Here is a 19,632-nt window from a genome sequence, read left to right on the forward strand (position 1 = left end):
CAATTTCTTTGCCTCTCAGAAATGATTATGACATAAAAGTGAAGTGCGTGACGAGTGTGACGTTAGGAAAACATTAGGCAGCATGGAGAGATGCTGTATGGGACCACCCAACCCAAACGAGTACTGTGTGACGTGCTACCCGGCAAATATTCACCGAGGTAGCCGGCTATCTCAGTCGGTAGAGCGTCAGACTCTTAATCCCAGGGTCGTGGGTTCGAGCCAGACGCTGGGCGGAACGGAATTTTGTTCCGCTGCAGGTGTAAATTACCGTTTTTCTGATTAACGAGATTTAATGGAAATAACAACTTTAAACTTTGCCTACGTCTCTGTCAGTCGCAAGGAAACTGTATTTGAAGGTGAAGGTGATTTTGTAGACATGTGTAAAAGACATGTTCTGAAATGCAAGTGTTGTGGTTTGGAGAGCACATCGGTTACGTGTCAGATGTGTAGCCAAGCAGTAATTTGTCGCCATAGCTGCAAATATTAGCCGATAATATGAATTGTTGTCAGCTAAAGTCTGATGATGCAGACGACCGTAAGGACGAAGTACCCAAGAGTACCGCTAGGCCGCGCCTCTTTAGCTCAGTGGTAGAGCACTGGTCTAATAAACCAGGGGTCGTAAGTTCCATCCTCACAGGAGAAAGATGAATTTTGGAAATCAGTTGCGCGTCGTGGCCGTATAGCAAACAGTACCTGTGATGACGAACAATTAGCGACAGGCGTTTTTTTAAGATTTACTCTCAGATGTGATTAAGGCGAATGGCGCAGATAAAGCATTTGCCAAAGCGGTACAGCATAAGGTGGGACGAGGCAGTCTGAATAACATTTTATAGATGTATTTCTCACATATCTCAGAGCCTCTCGCGATCTTCGTCGTCGTCGTCGTCGTCGTCGCCGCCGCCGCTTCTGCAGAAGTAGCAAATGGCCATCGTAGCAAATGCGGCGAGGGACGCCCTGCCTTCGATTCCGAATGCACAAAGTGTGTGGTCTTGTTTCTCAGTCTATATTTGGTCGGTCTCGTCAGAGGTTGAATGTAACGAATGGGTGGGAAAGAGCAAGGGGCAGCGGCTGTGTACAACGAAAACACAAATCCTCAGGGGTGTGAGCGTTTCGAGATGAGTCGTATACATGTAAATGTTGATCGTCAGTGACCGTGTGGTCTAATGGATAAGGCGTCGGACTTCGTATCTGAAGATTACAGGTTCGAATGCTGTCACGCTTGTGTTTTTCCAGTTCTGAAAAAGAAACATACCGTTTTAATGTAGCAATTGAGCAGTACGAAACCGTCTGAATGTTGCTGTTGACCATTTTTTGCTTGGAGATGCTCTTGAGCTTGAAACACACACAGCAAGACCGGTGTTAACTAACGAAATGGTCGGCAGAGTGCCGACACCGCGAGTTTTGACTGGCACTTGCACATCTAAAACAACGTCGGAAAGTAACTCGTTCGGCTTTTGAGTCACATAAAGTATGTGTGTTAATTTTGACGCCACTAGCTCTGCTTGTTGTCATGCAATTTCTTTGCCTCTCAGAAATGATTATGACATAAAAGTGAAGTACGTGACGAGTGTGACGTTAGGAAAACATTAGGCAGCATGGAGAGATTCTGTATGGGACCACCCAACCCAAACGAGTACTGTGTGACGTGCTACCCGGCAAGTATTCACCGAGGTAGCCGGCTATCTCAGTCGGTAGAGCGTCAGACTCTTAATCCCAGGGTCGTGGGTTCGAGGCAGACGCTGGGCGAAACGGAATTTTGTTCCGCTGCAGGTGTAAATTACCGTTTTTCTGATTAACGAGATTTAATGGAAATAGCAACTTTAAACTTTGCCTACGTCTCTGTCAGTCGCAAGGAAACTGTATTTGAAGGTGAAGGTGATTTTGTAGACATGTGTGAGAGACATGTTCTGAAAAGCAAGTGTTGTGGTTTGGAGAGCACATCGGTTACGTGTCAGATGTGTAGCCAAGCAGTAATTTGTCGCCATAGCTGCAAATATTAGCCGGTAATATGAAGTGTTGTCAGCTAAAGTCTGATGGTGCAGACGACCGTAAGGACGAAGTACCCAAGAGTACCGCTAGGCCGCGCCTCTTTAGCTCAGTGGTAGAGCACTGGTCTAATAAACCAGGGGTTGTAAGTTCCATCCTCACAGGAGAAAGATGAATTTTGGAAATCAGTTGCGCGTCGTGGCCGTATAGCAAACAGTACCTGTGATGACGAACAATTAGCGACAGGCGTTTTTTTAAGATTTACTCTCAGATGTGATTAAGGCGAATGGCGCAGATAAAGCATTTGCCAAAGCGGTACAGCATAAGGTGGGACGAGGCAGTCTGAATAACATTTTATAGATGTATTTCTCACATATCTCAGAGTCTCTCGCGATCTTCGTCGTCGTCGTCGTCGTCGTCGTCGCCGCTTCTGCAGAAGTAGCAAATGGCCATCGTAGCAAATGCGGCGAGGGACGGCCTGCCTTCGATTCCGAATGCACAAATTGTGTGGTCTTGTTTCTCAGTCTATATTTGGTCGGTCACGTCAGAGGTTGAATGTAACGAATGGGTGGGAAAGAGCAAGGGGCAGCGGCTGTGTAGAACGAAAACACAAATCCTCAGGGGTGTGAGCGTTTCGAGATGAGTCGTATACATGTAAGTGTTGGTCGTCAGTGACCGTGTGGCCTAATGGATAAGGCGTCGGACTTCGGCTCTGAAGATTACAGGTTCGAATGCTGTCACGCTTGTGTTTTTCCAGTTCTGAAAAAGAAACATACCGTTTTAATGTAGCAATTGAGCAGTACGAAACCGTCTGAATGTTGCTGTTGACCATTTTTTGCTTGGAGATGCTCTTGAGCTTGAAACACACACAGCAAGACCGGTGTTAACTAACGAAATGGTCGGCAGAGTGCCGACACCGCGAGTTTTGACTGGCACTTGCACATCTAAAACAACGTCGGAAAGTAACTCGTTCGGCTTTTGAGTCACATAAAGTATGTGTGTTAATTTTGACGCCACTAGCTCTGCTTGTTGTCATGCAATTTCTTTGCCTCTCAGAAATGATTATGACATAAAAGTGAAGTGCTTGACGAGTGTGACGTTAGGAAAACATTAGGCAGCATGGAGAGATGCTGTATGGGACCACCCAACCCAAACGAGTACTGTGTGACGTGCTACCCGGCAAATATTCACCGAGGTAGCCGGCTATCTCAGTCGGTAGAGCGTCAGACTCTTAATCCCAGGGTCGTGGGTTCGAGCCAGACGCTGGGCGGAACGGAATTTTGTTCCGCTGCAGGTGTAAATTACCGTTTTTCTGATTAACGAGATTTAATGGAAATAGCAACTTTAAACTTTGCCTACGTCTCTGTCAGTCGCAAGGAAACTGTATTTGAAGGTGAAGGTGATTTTGTAGACATGTGTGAAAGACATGTTCTGAAAAGCAAGTGTTGTGGTTTGGAGAGCACATCGGTTACGTGTCAGATGTGTAGCCAAGCAGTAATTTGTCGCCATAGCTGCAAATATTAGCCGATAATATGAATTGTTGTCAGCTAAAGTCTGATGATGCAGACGACCGTAAGGACGAAGTACCCAAGAGTACCGCTAGGCCGCGCCTCTTTAGCTCATTGGTAGAGCACTGGTCTAATAAACCAGGGGTCGTAAGTTCCATCCTCACAGGAGAAAGATGAATTTTGGAAATCAGTTGCGCGTCGTGGCCGTATAGCAAACAGTACCTGTGATGACGAACAATTAGCGACAGGCGTTTTTTTAAGATTTACTCTCAGATGTGATTAAGGCGAATGGCGCAGATAAAGCATTTGCCAAAGCGGTACAGCATAAGGTGGGACGAGGCAGTCTGAATTACATTTTATAGATGTAGTTCTCACATATCTCAGAGCCTCTTGCGATCTTCGTCGTCGTCGTCGTCGTCGTCGTCGTCGTCGTCGTCGTCGTCGCCGCTTCTGCAGAAGTAGCAAATGGCCATCGTAGCAAATGCGGCGAGGGACGCCCTGCCTTCGATTCCGAATGCACAAAGTGTGTGGTCTTGTTTCTCAGTCTATATTTGGTCGGTCTCGTCAGAGGTTGAATGTAACGAATGGGTGGGAAAGAGCAAGGGGCAGCGGCTGTGTACAACGAAAACACAAATCCTCAGGGGTGTGAGCGTTTCGAGATGAGTCGTATACATGTAAATGTTGATCGTCAGTGACCGTGTGGTGTAATGGATAAGGCGTCGGACTTCGTATCTGAAGATTACAGGTTCGAATGCTGTCACGCTTGTGTTTTTCCAGTTCTGAAAAAGAAACATACCGTTTTAATGTAGCAATTGAGCAGTACGAAACCGTCTGAATGTTGCTGTTGACCATTTTTTGCTTGGAGATGCTCTTGAGCTTGAAACACACACAGCAAGACCGGTGTTAACTAACGAAATGGTCGGCAGAGTGCCGACACCGCGAGTTTTGACTGGCACTTGCACATCTAAAACAACGTCGGAAAGTAACTCGTTCGGCTTTTGAGTCACATAAAGTATGTGTGTTAATTTTGACGCCACTAGCTCTGCTTGTTGTCATGCAATTTCTTTGCCTCTCAGAAATGATTATGACATAAAAGTGAAGTGCGTGACGAGTGTGACGTTAGGAAAACATTAGGCAGCATGGAGAGATGCTGTATGGGACCACCCAACCCAAACGAGTACTGTGTGACGTGCTACCCGGCAAATATTCACCGAGGTAGCCGGCTATCTCAGTCGGTAGAGCGTCAGACACTTAATACCAGGGTCGTGGGTTCGAGCCAGACGCTGGGCGAAACGGAATTTTGTTCCGCTGCAGGTGTAAATTACCGTTTTTCTGATTAACGAGATTTAATGGAAATAGCAACTTTAAACTTTGCCTACGTCTCTGTCAGTCGCAAGGAAACTGTATTTGAAGGTGAAGGTGATTTTGTAGACATGTGTAAAAGACATGTTCTGAAATGCAAGTGTTGTGGTTTGGAGAGCACATCGGTTACGTGTCAGATGTGTAGCCAAGCAGTAATTTGTCGCCATAGCTGCAAATATTAGCCGATAATATGAATTGTTGTCAGCTAAAGTCTGATGATGCAGACGACCGTAAGGACGAAGTACCCAAGAGTACCGCTAGGCCGCGCCTCTTTAGCTCAGTGGTAGAGCACTGGTCTAATAAACCAGGGGTCGTAAGTTCCATCCTCACAGGAGAAAGATGAATTTTGGAAATCAGTTGCGCGTCGTGGCCGTATAGCAAACAGTACCTGTGATGACGAACAATTAGCGACAGGCGTTTTTTTAAGATTTACTCTCAGATGTGATTAAGGCGAATGGCGCAGATAAAGCATTTGCCAAAGCGGTACAGCATAAGGTGGGACGAGGCAGTCTGAATTACATTTTATAGATGTATTTCTCACATATCTCAGAGTCTCTCGCGATCTTCGTCGTCGTCGTCGTCGTCGTCGTCGCCGCCGCTTCTGCAGAAGTAGCAAATGGCCATCGTAGCAAATGCGGCGAGGGACGCCCTGCCTTCGATTCCGAATGCACAAAGTGTGTGGTCTTGTTTCTCAGTCTATATTTGGTCGGTCACGTCAGAGGTTGAATGTAACGAATGGGTGGGAAAGAGCAAGGGGCAGCGGCTGTGTAGAACGAAAACACAAATCCTCAGGGGTGTGAGCGTTTCGAGATGATTCGTATACATGTAAATGTTGGTCGTCAGTGACCGTGTGGCCTAATGGATAAGGCGTCGGACTTCGGCTCTGAAGATTACAGGTTCGAATGCTGTCACGCTTGTGTTTTTCCAGTTCTGAAAAAGAAACATACCGTTTTAATGTAGCAATTGAGCAGTACGAAACCGTCTGAATGTTGCTGTTGACCATTTTTTGCTTGGAGATGCTCTTGAGCTTGAAACACACACAGCAAGACCGGTGTTAACTAACGAAATGGTCGGCAGAGTGCCGACACCGCGAGTTTTGACTGGCACTTGCACATCTAAAACAACGTCGGAAAGTAACTCGTTCGGCTTTTGAGTCACATAAAGTATGTGTGTTAATTTTGACGCCACTAGCTCTGCTTGTTGTCATGCAATTTCTTTGCCTCTCAGAAATGATTATGACATAAAAGTGAAGTGCGTGACGAGTGTGACGTTAGGAAAACATTAGGCAGCATGGAGAGATGCTGTATGGGACCACCCAACCCAAACGAGTACTGTGTGACGTGCTACCCGGCAAGTATTCACCGAGGTAGCCGGCTATCTCAGTCGGTAGAGCGTCAGACACTTAATCCCAGGGTCGTGGGTTCGAGCCAGACGCTGGGCGAAACGGAATTTTGTTCCGCTACAGGTGTAAATTACCGTTTTTCTGATTAACGAGATTTAATGGAAATAGCAACTTTAAACTTTGCCTACGTCTCTGTCAGTCGCAAGGAAACTGTATTTGAAGGTGAAGGTGATTTTGTAGACATGTGTAAAAGACATGTTCTGAAAAGCAAGTGCTGTGGTTTGGAGAGCACATCGGATACGTGTCAGATGTGTAGCCAAGCAGTAATTTGTCGCCATAGCTGCAAATATTAGCCGGTAATATGAATTGTTGTCAGCTAAAGTCTGATGATGCAGACGAACGTAAGGACGAAGTACCCAAGAGTACCGCTAGGCCGCGCCTCTTTAGCTCAGTGGTAGAGCACTGGTCTAATAAACCAGGGGTCGTAAGTTCCATCCTCACAGGAGAAAGATGAATTTTGGAAATCAGTTGCGCGTCGTGGCCGTATAGCAAACAGTACCTGTGATGACGAACAATTAGCGACAGGCGTTTTTTTAAGATTTACTCTCAGATGTGATTAAGGCGAATGGCGCAGATAAAGCATTTGCCAAAGCGGTACAGCATAAGGTGGGACGAGGCAGTCTGAATTACATTTTATAGATGTATTTCTCACATATCTCAGAGTCTCTCGCGATCTTCGTCGTCGTCGTCGTCGTCGTCGTCGTCGTCGTCGCCGCTTCTGCAGAAGTAGCAAATGGCCATCGTAGCAAATGCGGCGAGGGACGGCCTGCCTTCGATTCCGAATGCACAAATTGTGTGGTCTTGTTTCTCAGTCTATATTTGGTCGGTCTCGTCAGAGGTTGAATGTAACGAATGGGTGGGAAAGAGCAAGGGGCAGCGGCTGTGTAGAACAAAAACACAAATCCTCAGGGGTGTGAGCGTTTCGAGATGAGTCGTATACATGTAAATGTTGGTCGTCAGTGACCGTGTGGCCTAATGGATAAGGCGTCGGACTTCGGCTCTGAAGATTACAGGTTCGAATGCTGTCACGCTTGTGTTTTTCCAGTTCTGAAAAAGAAACATACCGTTTTAATGTAGCAATTGAGCAGTACGAAACCGTCTGAATGTTGCTGTTGACCATTTTTTGCTTGGAGATGCTCTTGAGCTTGAAACACACACAGCAAGACCGGTGTTAACTAACGAAATGGTCGGCAGAGTGCCGACACCGCGAGTTTTGACTGGCACTTGCACATCTAAAACAACGTCGGAAAGTAACTCGTTCGGCTTTTGAGTCACATAAAGTATGTGTGTTAATTTTGACGCCACTAGCTCTGCTTGTTGTCATGCAATTTCTTTGCCTCTCAGAAATGATTATGACATAAAAGTGAAGTGCGTGACGAGTGTGACGTTAGGAAAACATTAGGCAGCATGGAGAGATGCTGTATGGGACCACCCAACCCAAACGAGTACTGTGTGACGTGCTACCCGGCAAATATTCACCGAGGTAGCCGGCTATCTCAGTCGGTAGAGCGTCAGACTCTTAATCCCAGGGTCGTGGGTTCGAGCCAGACGCTGGGCGGAACGGAATTTTGTTCCGCTGCAGGTGTAAATTACCGTTTTTCTGATTAACGAGATTTAATGGAAATAACAACTTTAAACTTTGCCTACGTCTCTGTCAGTCGCAAGGAAACTGTATTTGAAGGTGAAGGTGATTTTGTAGACATGTGTAAAAGACATGTTCTGAAATGCAAGTGTTGTGGTTTGGAGAGCACATCGGTTACGTGTCAGATGTGTAGCCAAGCAGTAATTTGTCGCCATAGCTGCAAATATTAGCCGATAATATGAATTGTTGTCAGCTAAAGTCTGATGATGCAGACGACCGTAAGGACGAAGTACCCAAGAGTACCGCTAGGCCGCGCCTCTTTAGCTCAGTGGTAGAGCACTGGTCTAATAAACCAGGGGTCGTAAGTTCCATCCTCACAGGAGAAAGATGAATTTTGGAAATCAGTTGCGCGTCGTGGCCGTATAGCAAACAGTACCTGTGATGACGAACAATTAGCGACAGGCGTTTTTTTAAGATTTACTCTCAGATGTGATTAAGGCGAATGGCGCAGATAAAGCATTTGCCAAAGCGGTACAGCATAAGGTGGGACGAGGCAGTCTGAATAACATTTTATAGATGTATTTCTCACATATCTCAGAGCCTCTCGCGATCTTCGTCGTCGTCGTCGTCGTCGTCGTCGCCGCCGCCGCTTCTGCAGAAGTAGCAAATGGCCATCGTAGCAAATGCGGCGAGGGACGCCCTGCCTTCGATTCCGAATGCACAAAGTGTGTGGTCTTGTTTCTCAGTCTATATTTGGTCGGTCTCGTCAGAGGTTGAATGTAACGAATGGGTGGGAAAGAGCAAGGGGCAGCGGCTGTGTACAACGAAAACACAAATCCTCAGGGGTGTGAGCGTTTCGAGATGAGTCGTATACATGTAAATGTTGATCGTCAGTGACCGTGTGGTCTAATGGATAAGGCGTCGGACTTCGTATCTGAAGATTACAGGTTCGAATGCTGTCACGCTTGTGTTTTTCCAGTTCTGAAAAAGAAACATACCGTTTTAATGTAGCAATTGAGCAGTACGAAACCGTCTGAATGTTGCTGTTGACCATTTTTTGCTTGGAGATGCTCTTGAGCTTGAAACACACACAGCAAGACCGGTGTTAACTAACGAAATGGTCGGCAGAGTGCCGACACCGCGAGTTTTGACTGGCACTTGCACATCTAAAACAACGTCGGAAAGTAACTCGTTCGGCTTTTGAGTCACATAAAGTATGTGTGTTAATTTTGACGCCACTAGCTCTGCTTGTTGTCATGCAATTTCTTTGCCTCTCAGAAATGATTATGACATAAAAGTGAAGTACGTGACGAGTGTGACGTTAGGAAAACATTAGGCAGCATGGAGAGATTCTGTATGGGACCACCCAACCCAAACGAGTACTGTGTGACGTGCTACCCGGCAAGTATTCACCGAGGTAGCCGGCTATCTCAGTCGGTAGAGCGTCAGACTCTTAATCCCAGGGTCGTGGGTTCGAGGCAGACGCTGGGCGAAACGGAATTTTGTTCCGCTGCAGGTGTAAATTACCGTTTTTCTGATTAACGAGATTTAATGGAAATAGCAACTTTAAACTTTGCCTACGTCTCTGTCAGTCGCAAGGAAACTGTATTTGAAGGTGAAGGTGATTTTGTAGACATGTGTGAGAGACATGTTCTGAAAAGCAAGTGTTGTGGTTTGGAGAGCACATCGGTTACGTGTCAGATGTGTAGCCAAGCAGTAATTTGTCGCCATAGCTGCAAATATTAGCCGGTAATATGAAGTGTTGTCAGCTAAAGTCTGATGGTGCAGACGACCGTAAGGACGAAGTACCCAAGAGTACCGCTAGGCCGCGCCTCTTTAGCTCAGTGGTAGAGCACTGGTCTAATAAACCAGGGGTTGTAAGTTCCATCCTCACAGGAGAAAGATGAATTTTGGAAATCAGTTGCGCGTCGTGGCCGTATAGCAAACAGTACCTGTGATGACGAACAATTAGCGACAGGCGTTTTTTTAAGATTTACTCTCAGATGTGATTAAGGCGAATGGCGCAGATAAAGCATTTGCCAAAGCGGTACAGCATAAGGTGGGACGAGGCAGTCTGAATAACATTTTATAGATGTATTTCTCACATATCTCAGAGTCTCTCGCGATCTTCGTCGTCGTCGTCGTCGTCGTCGTCGCCGCTTCTGCAGAAGTAGCAAATGGCCATCGTAGCAAATGCGGCGAGGGACGGCCTGCCTTCGATTCCGAATGCACAAATTGTGTGGTCTTGTTTCTCAGTCTATATTTGGTCGGTCACGTCAGAGGTTGAATGTAACGAATGGGTGGGAAAGAGCAAGGGGCAGCGGCTGTGTAGAACGAAAACACAAATCCTCAGGGGTGTGAGCGTTTCGAGATGAGTCGTATACATGTAAGTGTTGGTCGTCAGTGACCGTGTGGCCTAATGGATAAGGCGTCGGACTTCGGCTCTGAAGATTACAGGTTCGAATGCTGTCACGCTTGTGTTTTTCCAGTTCTGAAAAAGAAACATACCGTTTTAATGTAGCAATTGAGCAGTACGAAACCGTCTGAATGTTGCTGTTGACCATTTTTTGCTTGGAGATGCTCTTGAGCTTGAAACACACACAGCAAGACCGGTGTTAACTAACGAAATGGTCGGCAGAGTGCCGACACCGCGAGTTTTGACTGGCACTTGCACATCTAAAACAACGTCGGAAAGTAACTCGTTCGGCTTTTGAGTCACATAAAGTATGTGTGTTAATTTTGACGCCACTAGCTCTGCTTGTTGTCATGCAATTTCTTTGCCTCTCAGAAATGATTATGACATAAAAGTGAAGTGCTTGACGAGTGTGACGTTAGGAAAACATTAGGCAGCATGGAGAGATGCTGTATGGGACCACCCAACCCAAACGAGTACTGTGTGACGTGCTACCCGGCAAATATTCACCGAGGTAGCCGGCTATCTCAGTCGGTAGAGCGTCAGACTCTTAATCCCAGGGTCGTGGGTTCGAGCCAGACGCTGGGCGGAACGGAATTTTGTTCCGCTGCAGGTGTAAATTACCGTTTTTCTGATTAACGAGATTTAATGGAAATAGCAACTTTAAACTTTGCCTACGTCTCTGTCAGTCGCAAGGAAACTGTATTTGAAGGTGAAGGTGATTTTGTAGACATGTGTGAAAGACATGTTCTGAAAAGCAAGTGTTGTGGTTTGGAGAGCACATCGGTTACGTGTCAGATGTGTAGCCAAGCAGTAATTTGTCGCCATAGCTGCAAATATTAGCCGATAATATGAATTGTTGTCAGCTAAAGTCTGATGATGCAGACGACCGTAAGGACGAAGTACCCAAGAGTACCGCTAGGCCGCGCCTCTTTAGCTCATTGGTAGAGCACTGGTCTAATAAACCAGGGGTCGTAAGTTCCATCCTCACAGGAGAAAGATGAATTTTGGAAATCAGTTGCGCGTCGTGGCCGTATAGCAAACAGTACCTGTGATGACGAACAATTAGCGACAGGCGTTTTTTTAAGATTTACTCTCAGATGTGATTAAGGCGAATGGCGCAGATAAAGCATTTGCCAAAGCGGTACAGCATAAGGTGGGACGAGGCAGTCTGAATTACATTTTATAGATGTAGTTCTCACATATCTCAGAGCCTCTTGCGATCTTCGTCGTCGTCGTCGTCGTCGTCGTCGTCGTCGTCGCCGCCGCCGCCGCCGCTTCTGCAGAAGTAGCAAATGGCCATCGTAGCAAATGCGGCGAGGGACGCCCTGCCTTCGATTCCGAATGCACAAAGTGTGTGGTCTTGTTTCTCAGTCTATATTTGGTCGGTCTCGTCAGAGGTTGAATGTAACGAATGGGTGGGAAAGAGCAAGGGGCAGCGGCTGTGTACAACGAAAACACAAATCCTCAGGGGTGTGAGCGTTTCGAGATGAGTCGTATACATGTAAATGTTGATCGTCAGTGACCGTGTGGTGTAATGGATAAGGCGTCGGACTTCGTATCTGAAGATTACAGGTTCGAATGCTGTCACGCTTGTGTTTTTCCAGTTCTGAAAAAGAAACATACCGTTTTAATGTAGCAATTGAGCAGTACGAAACCGTCTGAATGTTGCTGTTGACCATTTTTTGCTTGGAGATGCTCTTGAGCTTGAAACACACACAGCAAGACCGGTGTTAACTAACGAAATGGTCGGCAGAGTGCCGACACCGCGAGTTTTGACTGGCACTTGCACATCTAAAACAACGTCGGAAAGTAACTCGTTCGGCTTTTGAGTCACATAAAGTATGTGTGTTAATTTGACGCCACTAGCTCTGCTTGTTGTCATGCAATTTCTTTGCCTCTCAGAAATGATTATGACATAAAAGTGAAGTACGTGACGAGTGTGACGTTAGGAAAACATTAGGCAGCATGGAGAGATTCTGTATGGGACCACCCAACCCAAACGAGTACTGTGTGACGTGCTACCCGGCAAGTATTCACCGAGGTAGCCGGCTATCTCAGTCGGTAGAGCGTCAGACTCTTAATCCCAGGGTCGTGGGTTCGAGCCAGACGCTGGGCGGAACGGAATTTTGTTCCGCTGCAGGTGTAAATTACCGTTTTTCTGATTAACGAGATTTAATGGAAATAGCAACTTTAAACTTTGCCTACGTCTCTGTCAGTCGCAAGGAAACTGTATTTGAAGGTGAAGGTGATTTTGTAGACATGTGTGAAAGACATGTTCTGAAAAGCAAGTGTTGTGGTTTGGAGAGCACATCGGTTACGTGTCAGATGTGTAGCCAAGCAGTAATTTGTCGCCATAGCTGCAAATATTAGCCGGTAATATGAAGTGTTGTCAGCTAAAGTCTGATGGTGCAGACGACCGTAAGGACGAAGTACCCAAGAGTACCGCTAGGCCGCGCCTCTTTAGCTCAGTGGTAGAGCACTGGTCTAATAAACCAGGGGTTGTAAGTTCCCTCCTCACAGGAGAAAGATGAATTTTGGAAATCAGTTGCGCGTCGTGGCCGTATAGCAAACAGTACCTGTGATGACGAACAATTAGCGACAGGCGTTTTTTTAAGATTTACTCTCAGATGTGATTAAGGCGAATGGCGCAGATAAAGCATTTGCCAAAGCGGTACAGCATAAGGTGGGACGAGGCAGTCTGAATTACATTTTATAGATGTATTTCTCACATATCTCAGAGTCTCTCGCGATCTTCGTCGTCGTCGTCGTCGTCGTCGCCGCCGCCGCTTCTGCAGAAGTAGCAAATGGCCATCGTAGCAAATGCGGCGAGGGACGCCCTGCCTTCGATTCCGAATGCACAAAGTGTGTGGTCTTGTTTCTCAGTCTATATTTGGTCGGTCACGTCAGAGGTTGAATGTAACGAATGGGTGGGAAAGAGCAAGGGGCAGCGGCTGTGTAGAACGAAAACACAAATCCTCAGGGGTGTGAGCGTTTCGAGATGAGTCGTATACATGTAAATGTTGGTCGTCAGTGACCGTGTGGCCTAATGGATAAGGCGTCGGACTTCGGCTCTGAAGATTACAGTTCGAATGCTGTCACGCTTGTGTTTTTCCAGTTCTGAAAAATAAACATACCGTTTTAATGTAGCAATTGAGCAGTACGAAACCGTCTGAATGTTGCTGTTGACCATTTTTTGCTTGGAGATGCTCTTGAGCTTGAAACACACACAGCAAGACCGGTGTTAACTAACGAAATGGTCGGCAGAGTGCCGACACCGCGAGTTTTGACTGGCACTTGCACATCTAAAACAACGTCGGAAAGTAACTCGTTCGGCTTTTGAGTCACATAAAGTATGTGTGTTAATTTTGACGCCACTAGCTCTGCTTGTTGTCATGCAATTTCTTTGCCTCTCAGAAAAGATTATGACATAAAAGTGAAGTGCGTGACGAGTGTGACGTTAGGAAAACATTAGGCAGCATGGAGAGATGCTGTATGGGACCACCCAACCCAAACGAGTACTGTGTGACGTGCTACCCGGCAAGTATTCATCGAGGTAGCCGGCTATCTCAGTCGGTAGAGCGTCAGACTCTTAATCCCAGGGTCGTGGGTTCGAGCCAGACGCTGGGCGGAACGGAATTTTGTTCCGCTGCAGGTGTAAATTACCGTTTTTCTGATTAACGAGATTTAATGGAAATAGCAACTTTAAACTTTGCCTACGTCTCTGTCAGTCGCAAGGAAACTGTATTTGAAGGTGAAGGTGATTTTGTAGACATGTGTGAAAGACATGTTCTGAAAAGCAAGTGTTGTGGTTTGGAGAGCACATCGGTTACGTGTCAGATGTGTAGCCAAGCAGTAATTTGTCGCCATAGCTGCAAATATTAGCCGGTAATATGAAGTGTTGTCAGCTAAAGTCTGATGGTGCAGACGACCGTAAGGACGAAGTACCCAAGAGTACCGCTAGGCCGCGCCTCTTTAGCTCAGTGGTAGAGCACTGGTCTAATAAACCAGGGGTTGTAAGTTCCATCCTCACAGAAGAAAGATGAATTTTGGAAATCAGTTGCGCGTCGTGGCCGTATAGCAAACAGTACCTGTGATGACGAACAATTAGCGACAGGCGTTTTTTTAAGATTTACTCTCAGATGTGATTAAGGCGAATGGCGCAGATAAAGCATTTGCCAAAGCGGTACAGCATAAGGTGGGACGAGGCAGTCTGAATTACATTTTATAGATGTATTTCTCACATATCTCAGAGTCTCTCGCGATCTTCGTCGTCGTCGTCGTCGTCGTCGTCGCCGCCGCTTCTGCAGAAGTAGCAAATGGCCATCGTAGCAAATGCGGCGAGGGACGCCCTGCCTTCGATTCCGAATGCACAAAGTGTGTGGTCTTGTTTCTCAGTCTATATTTGGTCGGTCACGTCAGAGGTTGAATGTAACGAATGGGTGGGAAAGAGCAAGGGGCAGCGGCTGTGTAGAACGAAAACACAAATCCTCAGGGGTGTGAGCGTTTCGAGATGAGTCGTATACATGTAAATGTTGGTCGTCAGTGACCGTGTGGCCTAATGGATAAGGCGTCGGACTTCGGCTCTGAAGATTACAGTTCGAATGCTGTCACGCTTGTGTTTTTCCAGTTCTGAAAAATAAACATACCGTTTTAATGTAGCAATTGAGCAGTACGAAACCGTCTGAATGTTGCTGTTGACCATTTTTTGCTTGGAGATGCTCTTGAGCTTGAAACACACACAGCAAGACCGGTGTTAACTAACGAAATGGTCGGCAGAGTGCCGACACCGCGAGTTTTGACTGGCACTTGCACATCTAAAACAACGTCGGAAAGTAACTCGTTCGGCTTTTGAGTCACATAAAGTATGTGTGTTAATTTTGACGCCACTAGCTCTGCTTGTTGTCATGCAATTTCTTTGCCTCTCAGAAATGATTATGACATAAAAGTGAAGTGCGTGACGAGTGTGACGTTAGGAAAACATTAGGCAGCATGGAGAGATGCTGTATGGGACCACCCAACCCAAACGAGTACTGTGTGACGTGCTACCCGGCAAGTATTCACCGAGGTAGCCGGCTATCTCAGTCGGTAGAGCGTCAGACTCTTAATCCCAGGGTCGTGGGTTCGAGCCAGACGCTGGGCGGAACGGAATTTTGTTCCGCTGCAGGTGTAAATTACCGTATTTCTGATTAACGAGATTTAATGGAAATAGCAACTTTAAACTTTGCCTACGTCTCTGTCAGTCGCAAGGAAACTGTATTTGAAGGTGAAGGTGATTTTGTAGACATGTGTGAAAGACATGTTCTGAAAAGCAAGTGTTGTGGTTTGGAGAGCACATCGGTTACGTGTCAGATGTGTAGCCAAGCAGTAATTTGTCGCCATAGCTGCAAATATTAGCCGGTAATATGAAGTGTTGTCAGCTAAAGTCTGATGGTGCAGACGACCGTAAGGACGAAGTACCCAAGAGTACCGCTAGGCCGCGCCTCTTTAGCTCAGTGGTAGAGCACTGGTCTAATAAACCAGGGGTTGTAAGTTCCCTCCTCACAGGAGAAAGATGAATTTTGGAAATCAGTTGCGCGTCGTGGCCGTATAGCAAACAGTACCTGTGATGACGAACAATTAGCGACAGGCGTTTTTTTAAGATTTACTCTCAGATGTGATTAAGGCGAATGGCGCAGATAAAGCATTTGCCAAAGCGGTACAGCATAAGGTGGGACGAGGCAGTCTGAATTACATTTTATAGATGTATTTCTCACATATCTCAGAGTCTCTCGCGATCTTCGTCGTCGTCGTCGTCGTCGTCGCCGCCGCCGCTTCTGCAGAAGTAGCAAATGGCCATCGTAGCAAATGCGGCGAGGGACGCCCTGCCTTCGATTCCGAATGCACAAAGTGTGTGGTCTTGTTTCTCAGTCTATATTTGGTCGGTCACGTCAGAGGTTGAATGTAACGAATGGGTGGGAAAGAGCAAGGGGCAGCGGCTGTGTAGAACGAAAACACAAATCCTCAGGGGTGTGAGCGTTTCGAGATGAGTCGTATACATGTAAATGTTGGTCGTCAGTGACCGTGTGGCCTAATGGATAAGGCGTCGGACTTCGGCTCTGAAGATTACAGTTCGAATGCTGTCACGCTTGTGTTTTTCCAGTTCTGAAAAAGAAACATACCGTTTTAATGTAGCAATTGAGCAGTACGAAACCGTCTGAATGTTGCTGTTGACCATTTTTTGCTTGGAGATGCTCTTGAGCTTGAAACACACACAGCAAGACCGGTGTTAACTAACGAAATGGTCGGCAGAGTGCCGACACCGCGAGTTTTGACTGGCACTTGCACATCTAAAACAACGTCGGAAAGTAACTCGTTCGGCTTTTGAGTCACATAAAGTATGTGTGTTAATTTTGACGCCACTAGCTCTGCTTGTTGTCATGCAATTTCTTTGCCTCTCAGAAATGATTATGACATAAAAGTGAAGTGCGTGACGAGTGTGACGTTAGGAAAACATTAGGCAGCATGGAGAGATGCTGTATGGGACCACCCAACCCAAACGAGTACTGTGTGACGTGCTACCCGGCAAGTATTCACCGAGGTAGCCGGCTATCTCAGTCGGTAGAGCGTCAGACTCTTAATCCCAGGGTCGTGGGTTCGAGCCAGACGCTGGGCGGAACGGAATTTTGTTCCGCTGCAGGTGTAAATTACCGTTTTTCTGATTAACGAGATTTAATGGAAATAGCAACTTTAAACTTTGCCTACGTCTCTGTCAGTCGCAAGGAAACTGTATTTGAAGGTGAAGGTGATTTTGTAGACATGTGTGAAAGACATGTTCTGAAAAGCAAGTGTTGTGGTTTGGAGAGCACATCGGTTACGTGTCAGATGTGTAGCCAAGCAGTAATTTGTCGCCATAGCTGCAAATATTAGCCGGTAATATGAAGTGTTGTCAGCTAAAGTCTGATGGTGCAGACGACCCTAAGGACGAAGTACCCAAGAGTACCGCTAGGCCGCGCCTCTTTAGCTCAGTGGTAGAGCACTGGTCTAATAAACCAGGGGTTGTAAGTTCCCTCCTCACAGGAGAAAGATGAATTTTGGAAATCAGTTGCGCGTCGTGGCCGTATAGCAAACAGTACCTGTGATGACGAACAATTAGCGACAGGCGTTTTTTTAAGATTTACTCTCAGATGTGATTAAGGCGAATGGCGCAGATAAAGCATTTGCCAAAGCGGTACAGCATAAGGTGGGACGAGGCAGTCTGAATTACATTTTATAGATGTATTTCTCACATATCTCAGAGTCTCTCGCGATCTTCGTCGTCGTCGTCGTCGTCGTCGTCGTCGTCGTCGTCGTCGTCGTCGTCGTCGTCGTCGTCGCCGCCGCCGCCGCTTCTGCAGAAGTAGCAAATGGCCATCGTAGCAAATGCGGCGAGGGACGCCCTGCCTTCGATTCCGAATGCACAAAGTGTGTGGTCTTGTTTCTCAGTCTATATTTGGTCGGTCACGTCAGAGGTTGAATGTAACGAATGGGTGGGAAAGAGCAAGGGGCAGCGGCTGTGTAGAACGAAAACACAAATCCTCAGGGGTGTGAGCGTTTCGAGATGAGTCGTATACATGTAAATGTTGGTCGTCAGTGACCGTGTGGCCTAATGGATAAGGCGTCGGACTTCGGCTCTGAAGATTACAGTTCGAATGCTGTCACGCTTGTGTTTTTCCAGTTCTGAAAAAGAAACATACCGTTTTAATGTAGCAATTGAGCAGTACGAAACCGTCTGAATGTTGCTGTTGACCATTTTTTGCTTGGAGATGCTCTTGAGCTTGAAACACACACAGCAAGACCGGTGTTAACTAACGAAATGGTCGGCAGAGTGCCGACACCGCGAGTTTTGACTGGCACTTGCACATCTAAAACAACGTCGGAAAGTAACTCGTTCGGCTTTTGAGTCACATAAAGTATGTGTGTTAATTTTGACGCCACTAGCTCTGCTTGTTGTCATGCAATTTCTTTGCCTCTCAGAAATGATTATGACATAAAAGTGAAGTGCGTGACGAGTGTGACGTTAGGAAAACATTAGGCAGCATGGAGAGATGCTGTATGGGACCACCCAACCCAAACGAGTACTGTGTGACGTGCTACCCGGCAAGTATTCACCGAGGTAGCCGGCTATCTCAGTCGGTAGAGCGTCAGACTCTTAATCCCAGGGTCGTGGGTTCGAGCCAGACGCTGGGCGGAACGGAATTTTGTTCCGCTGCAGGTGTAAATTACCGTTTTTCTGATTAACGAGATTTAATGGAAATAGCAACTTTAAACTTTGCCTACGTCTCTGTCAGTCGCAAGGAAACTGTATTTGAAGGTGAAGGTGATTTTGTAGACATGTGTGAAAGACATGTTCTGAAAAGCAAGTGTTGTGGTTTGGAGAGCACATCGGTTACGTGTCAGATGTGTAGCCAAGCAGTAATTTGTCGCCATAGCTGCAAATATTAGCCGGTAATATGAAGTGTTGTCAGCTAAAGTCTGATGGTGCAGACGACCGTAAGGACGAAGTACCCAAGAGTACCGCTAGGCCGCGCCTCTTTAGCTCAGTGGTAGAGCACTGGTCTAATAAACCAGGGGTTGTAAGTTCCCTCCTCACAGGAGAAAGATGAATTTTGGAAATCAGTTGCGCGTCGTGGCCGTATAGCAAACAGTACCTGTGATGACGAACAATTAGCGACAGGCGTTTTTTTAAGATTTACTCTCAGATGTGATTAAGGCGAATGGCGCAGATAAAGCATTTGCCAAAGCGGTACAGCATAAGGTGGGACGAGGCAGTCTGAATTACATTTTATAGATGTATTTCTCACATATCTCAGAGTCTCTCGCGATCTTCGTCGTCGTCGTCGTCGTCGTCGTCGTCGTCGTCGTCGTCGTCGTCGTCGTCGTCGCCGCCGCCGCTTCTGCAGAAGTAGCAAATGGCCATCGTAGCAAATGCGGCGAGGGACGCGATGCCTTCGATTCCGAATGCACAAAGTGTGTGGTCTTGTTTCTCAGTCTATATTTGGTCGGTCACGTCAGAGGTTGAATGTAACGAATGGGTGGGAAAGAGCAAGGGGCAGCGGCTGTGTAGAACGAAAACACAAATCCTCAGGGGTGTGAGCGTTTCGAGATGAGTCGTATACATGTAAATGTTGGTCGTCAGTGACCGTGTGGCCTAATGGATAAGGCGTCGGACTTCGGCTCTGAAGATTACAGTTCGAATGCTGTCACGCTTGTGTTTTTCCAGTTCTGAAAAAGAAACATACCGTTTTAATGTAGCAATTGAGCAGTACGAAACCGTCTGAATGTTGCTGTTGACCATTTTTTGCTTGGAGATGCTCTTGAGCTTGAAACACACACAGCAAGACCGGTGTTAACTAACGAA

Source organism: Schistocerca gregaria, unplaced genomic scaffold (assembly GCF_023897955.1).
Source record: "Schistocerca gregaria isolate iqSchGreg1 unplaced genomic scaffold, iqSchGreg1.2 ptg000169l, whole genome shotgun sequence".
NCBI lineage: Eukaryota > Metazoa > Arthropoda > Insecta > Orthoptera > Acrididae > Schistocerca > Schistocerca gregaria.